Source organism: Pinus tabuliformis, chromosome 4_1 (genome assembly GCF_031772625.1).
Source record: "Pinus tabuliformis cultivar Carrire ecotype Pingquan chromosome 4_1, CPIR1, whole genome shotgun sequence".
Taxonomy (NCBI): Eukaryota; Viridiplantae; Streptophyta; class Pinopsida; order Pinales; family Pinaceae; genus Pinus; species Pinus tabuliformis.
Window position 1 is genome coordinate 613,888,509 of NC_142303.1, and position 10,927 is coordinate 613,899,435.

Consider the following 10,927-nt stretch of genomic DNA (forward strand, 5'->3'; position numbering starts at 1 on the left):
GAGGGTCAGGCATGTGAGTCCCCACAGATACCATCAAGTATCGCTCATTTGTGTCCCCCTTGATCCTAGGTGAGGTACACCCAAAGGTATGCCCGGTATCTCCATCCATGGGTGTCTCTGGAGGCAACACTTGAAGACCTCACTGTGCAGCACCATACGCCTCTGCATACCACTGATCATCCCAATAAACCTGGAAATGCCACTATACACTTTGACCTACCCCTCTACACTACTAGATACCCTCGGCTATAGCTATGCCATCCCATACTGTCCTGCTTCCCGCCTGTGTCATAGTGCCTGTCACTCCCTACATGTACTCAATGTGATGTGAGGCACTCCCACTCCACAACACAGTCCAACACATTACAACACACCACCATGCATCTCCATGCTCACTTGTAGACCACTGCTCAAATCTAGATTCTCCCACACATCCCTAGATGTGAAGGCTTAGAGCTATGTCTCTACGTGTCAGGCCACACCCGATCAGTATCATCACCTCCACCATTGCTTCACTATCCCTACCGATGAATGGATCTTCCCTCCAAATCCTCCCTGAGGGATCTGAGAAGTGACTCTCCCTATGTGTCAGTAGTGATGCCACCACTGCTCTGTTGAAGTTTCTAAGTCTAACAATTAGAAACCCTCCATGCACTTTACTAATTTATTCCTACCTACTTGTTCTGTTAATTAACAAGCTATTTACCATTTAAATACTGAAAATAAATACAAGTGCATTCTCAACACATTACAGATCATCAACTGAAGGAAACAGAAACAAGCACACAAATGACATTGTTGTTTATGGACTAATGTCCCCAGAAAAACCCAATGCAGGTGAACCCGTGCAGCTATCTGAGGGTTTTATTACTAAGCAACTCTTTTTTGAGTACACTGGGTGCCAAACTAGCTAACCCGACAGAGATAAAAAATATGGCAGCAATACCTTTCTTCGGAAATAGGTATTTAGAGAGCCTACTCCACGAATTCCCTCTCTAGCACAATCTGAAGCCCAGTGTCAGCCCTGCTGGCCTCTGCATCAGCCTCTTAACGCTCTGCACAACCTCTCTGGCTTTGTGTGGCTCCCTTTGGCTCTGCATCTGCCTCTCTCTGCTTCTACGTTGGTCTCTCAGCATTGTCCCTGCCTCTCTGCCTCGTACTCACTGCCCCTCACTACAACTGATCACTCATTCTATCTCTCTCAGTAAACCCCGCTCTAGAGAATAGAATGATTGGTCACTCTGGTGTATTCTCCATGTGACCCTCAAGCCTCCTCTTATACTTTTCTTGTTGACATATAAACGACTGAGATTAAGTCCCTAATCGATGGTTAAGATTAGATCTGGCTTGATCCATGTATTTTGGACCATTCTAACACAGTTTTATATTAATTCACATTAATATTTTAATTTCCCTAAGTTTAGACCTAGGGACTCCATTAGAAATATTAATTATTTTAATATCTCCCAAACTGTTTAGAATCTGCCCAAACCCTTTCTGGGTATTGGAGATCTCATGTGCCCTAACCTCTCCACTAAATTTCGTGGCTAGAGCACATCCAATGCTACCCCAAATCAACACTCCTTCTTAGCGAGGACTGTGCTCTAACAATACTCCTCACTGAGTATTACCCTGATCATTTGGCATCAGTCCCTGTGCTGATGCTAGGCCTACTACCCAACATCCTCTGCACTGTTGCATCTTGTACTGCTGCCCATAGCTCTACCACTACCATTTCTGCATTTTAGTGATAGCTCCCTTTGCATCCGTGTTGTTTCCCATGGCCCTTCCATTTCCACTGCTGCGTCAAGACTGCATCTCCTCTCATCATGTTGCATCGTGCTACCCATAGCACTACCACTGCTAACTGCTGCACTGCAACTTAGTTACTGAGAAGTAAGTAACTGATCTCCCAACTTTAACCTCTCTGTCAGGCTAGAGTACTCCTGATGCTAAAGCTCCCTCTGTTGCTGACAAGTGCTACCTCTTTGATCTCTACGCTACTACAACAACTCCCTGCATCTCACACCATTGCACACCTCTCTGTGACATCCTACACTAGTGCAACACTCTCGTGCCTCTCACACTGTTGCATCCTGCTAGCCTCACGTTGTCCTGGGAATTCTGCATTGTAGCTCTCTCTGGCGCTTCTTCTACATCTGTCTCTACCCTCATCTGCCAGTCCTGCTACTCCTCTTGAGGGCTCTCGTAGCAAGGTATAATCCAAGAGGTTGGGTACCTCAAGGATCCTACCCCACATTGCCTGTAGTCTGTCTTACTACAGCTCGATGTCTCCCCACTTCCGCTCAAGTGACATGTGTGCACTCATGGCACAGTCATCATCTGTCTCCACTTCCTTCTCTGCCCTTGCTGGCGTTGCCTTGGTCTCGGAGGACTCTCCCTTATTCTTCTCCCTTGGACACTGGGTCACATAATGACCCAGCTCCCCATAGTGGAAGCATTTGATCTTGGAGAGGTCCTTCTTCTTCCATTTCTCTTGCTTTCCCTCAGATGCTAGGGCAACACCCTCCTGTTGTTGCCTGACTCTAATCCTCTTGTCGCTGCTTCCCATCTTGCTTATCCTTCTGATCTCTTCTTGGCAAAGAGCTGCCCACATGTCCTCCCAATGCAAAAGGGTCGCATTGCCCAGTATACTTTGGACAAATACCTCCCACTATTCTGAGACTGCGTTCAAGACTGTTCTCACCATCAATTCCTGATCCGGCTGGCCCCTATGGAAGTCAGCTAATCTCAGATCTCATTCAATCGACCGAGGAAGGTGTCGATCAGTTCTCCCTTCTTCATCTGGTATGACCGTAACTGATTTTCTAGTAATATCCTTCTATGCACAGAAGTATGCTCATATGATTTCTTTAGGGCCTCCCACATCTCATTTGTCATTTACTTCTCAGCAATGTGTGGTACTACATGGTCCATGACCCCGTCAAGGATGATACTCTTGGCCCTCGCCATTACCTGCTTGTACTTATTGTTATCAACTGGGTCAACTAGGATCGCTATCATCCTCAAGGAAAAGTGCTTGACATGATTTTTGCCAAGTACATATAAGATTCTAGCCTTCCAGACTACGAAGTTTGAGGCTCTGTCCAGTCTATCTTGGTCTCTTACTCCGTGTAGTGCCATGTTTCTCTTCTACTTCCCTCCTATAATTTCTTGATGTGACTCCCTCTGAGCCTTGATTTCCCCCCTGGAAATCCTTTTGCTGATGTCAAGATGCCCCCTACTCTGATCGTCTATGCAATTACACCATTGATCTAGATTTCTCAGCTAGAAACCCTCGGTAGCAACTCCCTCCTCCTTGGCCTTGCCCTATTAGGTATTGTTTTGGCTATAGTACCCCACCAGCTCCAGTCTACAACTTACCCTCAGCCTCCTAAACCCTAGCAACCTGAAGGTGATAGCTCCTAGGCTCTACGTAGTCCCAACATTGGCAAACTAGCTCTCCCATCTAACTGCGTCAGCCCTCCTGGCCTCTACGTGGCTCTGTGTGATCTTGTCTATGCCTCCTTCAGCTTCTACACAACCTCTTTTTTGCTCGAACTTGATGATGTAGGCACTATGTCACCCCTTCCTTATTGCATTGCTGCTAGTAACAACTTCTGTCACTCGGAACAACTATTTTCTATTGCTGCTTCTCTGCTCTGCTGATGTCCTCAGTTCTCCTGTGATTTTCAACCACGATCTAATACCATGTTAAAGTTTCTAAGTCTAATAGTTAGAAAACCTCCATGCACTTTACTGATTTTTTCCTACCTACTTTTTCTCTTAATTAACAAGTTATTTACCATTTAAATACTGAAAATAAATACAAGTGCATGCTCAACACATTACAGATCATCAACTGAAGGAAACAGAAACAAGCACACAAATGACACCATTGTTTTTGGACTAATGTCCTCGAAAAAACCCAATGTGGGAAAACCGATGTAGCTATCTAAGGGTTTAATTATTAAGCGGCTCTTTTCTGAGTACACTAGGTGCCAAACTAGCTAACCCGATAGAGATATAGGTGCCAAACTGGCTAACCTGACAGAGATAAAAAATCTGGCAACAATACCGCTCTTCAGAAATAGGTATTCAGAAAGCCTACTCCACGAATTCCCTCTCCAACACAATCTGAAGCCCAGTGTCAGCCCTGCTGGCCTCTACGTCAGCCTACCGAGGTTCTACGTAGCCTCTCTGGCTCTGTGTGGCTCCCTCTGGCTTTGTGTCTGCCTCTCTCTACTTCTACGCTGGTCTCTTGGCACTGTCCCTGCCTCTCTGCCTTGTACTTGCTGCCCCTCGCACAACTGATCACTCATTCTATCTCTCTTAGCAAACCCCACTCTAGAGAATAGAATGACTGATCACTTTGGTGTATTCTCCAAGTGACCCTCAAGCCTCCTCATATACTTTTCTCGTTGACATATCAACGGCGGAGATTATGTCCCTAATTGACATCTAAGATTATATCTAGCTTGATCCATGTATTTTGGACCATTCTAACACAGTTTTATATTAATTCACATAAATATTTTAATTTAACTAAGTTTAGACTTAGGGAATCCATTAAAAATATTAATTATTTTAATATCTCCCAAACTGTTTAGAATCTGCTTAAACCCTTTCTGGGTATTGGAGATCTCATGTGCCCTAACCTCTCCACCAAATTTCATGGCTATAGCACATCCGATGCTACACCAAATCAACATGCTCCGCTCCTCTGCGTCTTTTGTGCCCCACACAAAAGTGAAGAGTCCGCAGCTCCATACAAGGCACTATTTGGTGATCTGTCAATGCCACCTCCTCTGAAAAATTCGTGCCAGAGTATGCTAATCACCCAGTGATCATGTGCACAAATTTCATACCAAGAAAACCAAAAGATTATGTCCATACACTAGTCGGCCACTCGTGCTGATTGAGATTCCCGTAGCAAATGTGCATGCTCAACTGCTAGGTTAGTTGTACCATCTAAGTTGTAGTCGATTGGTATACCTAGGAAATGATAGGTAGTCCCATTGAGAACCCAATGCTAGTTCGTGCTTCTGGTATCCCCAGTGCCTGGAATCTCTTACTGAGCTACACCCATGTCCACCACCATCTCCATAGCCCACTCCATAGGGTACCAACTCAGAATCTCTCGCCATCCAACCCGAAGAGAGGGATCGAATGCACGAACTCCTACACATAGAACAACCCTAGCATGTGGGTGTTGCACCTTGTGCAACTCAGGTCATCTCATCTCGCTATCCTGGTCAATACATAAAATATGACTATGTAGCTTTGTCTCTCTCTGTCCAATGGGCCAAGGTAACCTAACAGTGCTACCAACCCTGTCTATGTATGCCTCAGGAGGGCTGCTTTCACACCCCAATGTCCACTCTAGCTGCACCAGTAAGGAATCCAACCACTCCCCAACGTGAGTCAATTTGGCTGTGGACTCAACACAAACCTCTCTCATGCCCTCCAGCTCCTCGTTTTGCTGCAGAATAGCCTCATGCACTAATGCGACCTTCCTTTTTAATGCTATAAGGTCGACCTGAAACTAGTGGAACTGTCATGGGCATCTATCTCATGTAAACTCGGTCATAGATATAGTACCTTAGCAATTGTTGGCCTCTTGTCCATGGGTGGTTCCTCCTCAACAAATGGCTTTATGTGTGTAGGCTCTATCTTGTCCACCAAGATGTGAACTAGGACTATCAAAGAGGTCTCTAATAAAGGTGACTCCTGTACCACGCTGGGTATAACAATGCTCTCCTCACCATGTTGTGGGCTCTCATTATCATGCTCAACCTCCTCCTCAAGCTCTTGATATCTAAAGCTAGGTCTCCACCATCAAAAGTGCCCCTTGGTCTCACCCTCTAACTATCTTTGTCCTGCCTTCTCCTTTTCAAAAGATCTGGTGCCCTGATCTGGTCGACTTTCCCCACATGATGTATATGGCTGCACCCCCATGGCCTGCTCACCTCTAGTGTCTTTGTTGTAAGGGTGAGGGTGGGTTTCGTTTTTCACCCTCCTCAACTAGGCAAACTGCTCATCATCCCAATGAATTCTACCCTATAATTTCTGCATACTGGATTTCCCTTGAACTATGGGTTTGTTTCTAGTTTCACCCGTCACTGTGCACTCATACCCAAAGTTTCCATGATCTTCTAGCTAGTTTCCCACAGCTAGGTCAAGATCATGCTTTGATACCATTGTAATGTTCCAAACTTAAATAAATAGTGATATGCAAAGAAAAAACGATTTACAGCACAAAATTTTTAAACAATCAACAAATGCTCATAAAAACTCTGGAATTAAGAACTAGCTGAGCTATTTTATTAATCAATGGAGCAAGTACAATAGTATGGAGGAATGCACCTCAGTTTGCCTCAATGGCAAGCGTGATAGAACCTAGGTGATAATACAATGATCTCAAATGTTGGAAATCCTTGCTCCTCTAATGCTCTGCGCTGCCCAGAATACTTCATTGCTGCCTGGAAAGGGAATGCAAGAAACTCCTCTGTTGCTTAGAAAATGATGAAACTTCAGCCACAAACTACTTGGCCAAACCCACAAAAACCCAGAAATGGTTTGGCCCAATATGGACTTCTCAAAATCGACCCCCAAAGGCACTATTCAATCCCCTGTAATTCTACACTGTCTGCTGCAAAGCTATGGCTCGAAACCCCTCCTTTGGTACTCAGAAAATTATGAAACTTTATATTTGGGATCCTTGTCAAAAACCCAGAAATGGTTTGGCCAGATTTTGACTTCCCAAATTCGACCTCTTCTATGGCCCACGTGCTCCAAATAGCTCCATAAATACAGCCTGTAAGGAATGTCCACAAAGTCCTCTTCCAAGCTCTAAGATGAAAGCAAAAACCACTCCAAATATCTCCTCTAACCTCCATGACAAAGATCAGCCTCAAGGATTAATACTCTACCCACCAAATGAGCTCCCACACATTGCCTCTACACTAACCCAGGTAGTGCGAAAGTGACACTGCCAAGCCAGAAGCTCAATCAGCACCCAAACTCTCGTAGATGCTGACAAATCTCCCTTGCATCCTCTTCGTAAAATCTCATGTCAAATCTCCACTGCTAAGCACCACCAATGAACTTGGCCTCCTCTCCGCTGCGTCCTCCAGTAATACGCACAACCTGGAAGGGAATGCTGCTATTGGGAATCACATTGTGATCCTCCTCCTGAAGAAATGAAGAAAACCTTCCTAGGGTGGCACTCAAAGTCCCTTGAAGAAAGGGTGAGCTCTTCGCCTGAAGAACTTGTGCTAAACAGCCAGTGACTTGGTTAAGCAGCTCAAGCAACCAAAGAGAAATTGATATACTCCAATAAGTTGAATGAAATAAGGAGATCTACCTTCCTTATATAGATTTCATGGAGCACTTTTCCCTCCAATTTTACCTCTATCGCGAACCCTCATTTAACCACCTACATGCAAAACTTAACCACCTTCATGCAAACTGAACTGGGGATTGCATATTTCCCTAGTGTGGGTGGCCCCCATGTGTAATTTACCCACGACAAAATAACTTCTCCTAAGTCTAATCTCCTAATAGAAATTGAATAGGCCCCACTATCTCCAAAATTGGCACTAAAATGCAATAATTAGTCTTGTTCCAAATTAATTTACGAAGGAACATGACAAAATATCCTTCATACAGAGAAGACAAGGCTTCCCACATCTCTCGGGTTGTATCCTTGCCCTACAAGTGTGAGACCACATGATCTCGAACCCCATTGAGAATGAGCCTCTTTGCCTTTCCCTACTTGGCCTTGTACTTCTTCTTTTGATTGTTGTCAGCAGGAACAACTACAACACTTTTGACGTAGGCCGCGATATCATATTCTTCCAGAACAGCTAAGATTTTGGTCTTCTATATGACATAGTTGGAGGCTCCATCCAACCTGTCCTATTCTTTGAGCCCATGCGATGCCATCTCACCCAACTAATGTGCTGACTCCTCTAGTCACTTCTTTGCACTACTCAGCTACTTAGCAAGTGATAAATTCAAACTTTCTGGCAGAAAGTTCTCTGAGGAGAAAATTCCCCTACTACGTGTCTTTGTTCTTTTCCAGTGGATTTTTGCCCCGACAGAAAGTGCACCCTTCAAGCACTGTTTTGAGGCTCTACGTCACTCCCTCTGCCTCTGCAAACTCACGAACTAGAAATCGTACATCTCTATCATCTCACTCAGTGAGAGATTTCCTCGGATCTACTTCCCGCCAAGGACTTTGCAATCCCTTTAAGGGGATTCAAATCGCTGCCAAGTGCAGATTTCGGCCTCACTGCTTAGCATTGTATCTACTCTTCCTGTTTCAAAATCAACCCTCTGATACCATTTGAAAATTCCTAGACTCGAAGGAAACCCTCCTACAACAAATCTGAATCTATTTCACCTACTTGATTTTTAAATTACATTCATCAAGTTATTCTTATGAATACTGAAGAAAATTACTTCTGCGACGTACACTAATTAACTATTTGATCTCATGAAACAGAAAACAGAGCAAAGAAAAAGATACATGGGACACACTTATTTTTGGACACAATGGTCCTCGGAAAAACCCAATGCGAGAAAACCGGTGTAGTAGTTTTGAGGATTTATTATTATGCATGAGAAATATCTAAATACAAATCTAGGATACCCATCTAGCAATCCTTTATAGAGAAAAATATTGGCAAAAAATCTGAGCGAGTTTTAGCTCACTTCACTCAGCAGAATTATGCCTAATCTGGGACAAGACTGGCCAACCCAGCTATTTCTGCGTTGGCCATGTGTAGGATCTACGTCAGAATTTCAGGTTTTGCATCAACCCTGCATCAGCTTCTTTGCCCTCTGCATCAGCTATCCCGACTAATCCAACAATTCTCGGCAATTCCGACTATTCCTGGTAGTTCCGGATTCTACGTGATTGGTAGCTTTTCTGCTATGCACAGACCTTTCTGGCTCTGTTTCAGGACTACGTGGGCCCAGACTAGCCCAACATTAGCTCTCCCAGCAATTGTGCTGCCTCTCTACAATATCTCTCTGCCTCTCTGTTGGTATTCTCCAGAAAGTCCTTCTCTCGGATTCTCACTGCCCCTCTGCTATTGAATGATCACTTAGTTCGAATTTCTCAGCTTCCTAGCCCCAGAAATCGAACTCCAGATCAATTCTCTCAATTCTTTCTCTCTCTCTCTCTGTTTTCAAATGAACCCCAGGCCTCTATTTTATACTTTTCCTGTTGAGTCTTCAACATCCGAGATTAAGTCTCTAATCAAAAACTAAGATTAAAACATGACTTGAACCGCCTTCTAGATCATTCTCACCGATATTTTGATTAATACCCATTAATATTTTAATTTCCCTAAGTTTAGACTTAAGAAACCCATTAAAAATATTAATTATTTTAATAAAATACAATCTGGATGGAATTTCACCAAACGGTTTATGGGTTGTTTAGAAATCATGTGCCTTAGCCTCTCCACCAATTTTCATGGCTAGAGCACAACGGATGCTACCAAAAACTAACGTGCATTTGGTTTATGTTCTATCTACAATTGCTTAGTTGATATTGCAGCAGAAAGAATTTTTGTAATAAGTACTTGTTACAACATAGAACATCATAATTTCAACATCTACATGTTGGGAAAACTTGAACATTAGGAGCACCCACTTGATCTGCTAGAAGCCAAAAATTCAAATTTGTAAATTCAAAATTCCCTTTTCTTGAAGCCAACATGAAGAACATGTCTTATGTTTGTTATTACATATATTTGGAGCTAAAATATTGATTATGAACACTGACCATAGCTACAAAAATCAGCAAGTTCCATACCCTTATACATGACAGACTCCAATGGAAATGCTGCAATTCCCCCAATTCTGAAATCCTAAAAACTGTTAAGTCTACTAAATTTTGAGTGGGATCTAAAAGTCTACTTTCTTTATATGAAATCCAATGAGTTGGAATGACTCTCAAACATCCTCAGTTAATAAATGATAATGTTAAAAATTTAAGTAAAACTTTTACTTTAAGAATTTAACATTACGATTAATTGCATAGCATTAGTAGGGAACTCATAATTTTTTCTTTTCTTTTTAAGAAGTTGCATTCAAAGGGTCCTTGGTAGCATTATTTAAAACTGGCTGGTTCAATACAAAAACCAGCCAATTCGGTACCGAACTGGAATTTTCCAATCCACATCAGCAGTTCGGACCAGTTTTCCCTTGAAAACAGTTGGACTGACCATTTCAGTGTAGTCCGGTCCGGTTCTTATAACACTGGTATAGATTCATAGAAACATCTACTGAAAGGGAATTTAATAGCTATCTATAAGATCTTGTAAGATGCTTCACCTTAAATTGCCAATGTTCCAAGAGTGAGCATTATAACTGGATAAGCATACTGTATTTGCATTATAATTTGGTTTGAGTAAGTAGATTAACATGGAAGCATGTGATAAAGGAATTTATTTAGATTTCTTGTAAATATGCTCTATATTTTGTTCTACATTCATGGAGGTTCCGTATCAGAGTTTGGACTGACTTATAATCTATTCTTCAGGAGGAGTTTGCCAATGAAGCGATACTCAGTTTTAAAGACAGACAACTGGACCAGGAAATCCTGAAGAACTGTTGCAAGTTATTCCTCAAAAAGAAGTAATGGACATAACCAGTTATATTTTCATTTCAATCTTTCACGAGTGAAGTTTTTATACTACATTTTAGGAAATCTTCATTGTAGGGTTGTTTAAGTACTTCAAGTCTACTTAATCTACCATTCAGTATGTATTCAAAGACATTATCTTAGAGCTGTCTTAAGTCTTGTGTTTCTGATAGTTTTTCATCAACTACATGAATGATTGTTTGGGACATCGCTTGAGGTTGTGGCCCTTGAACTAACACCTGGAAAATATAGTGGCATAAGGGATGT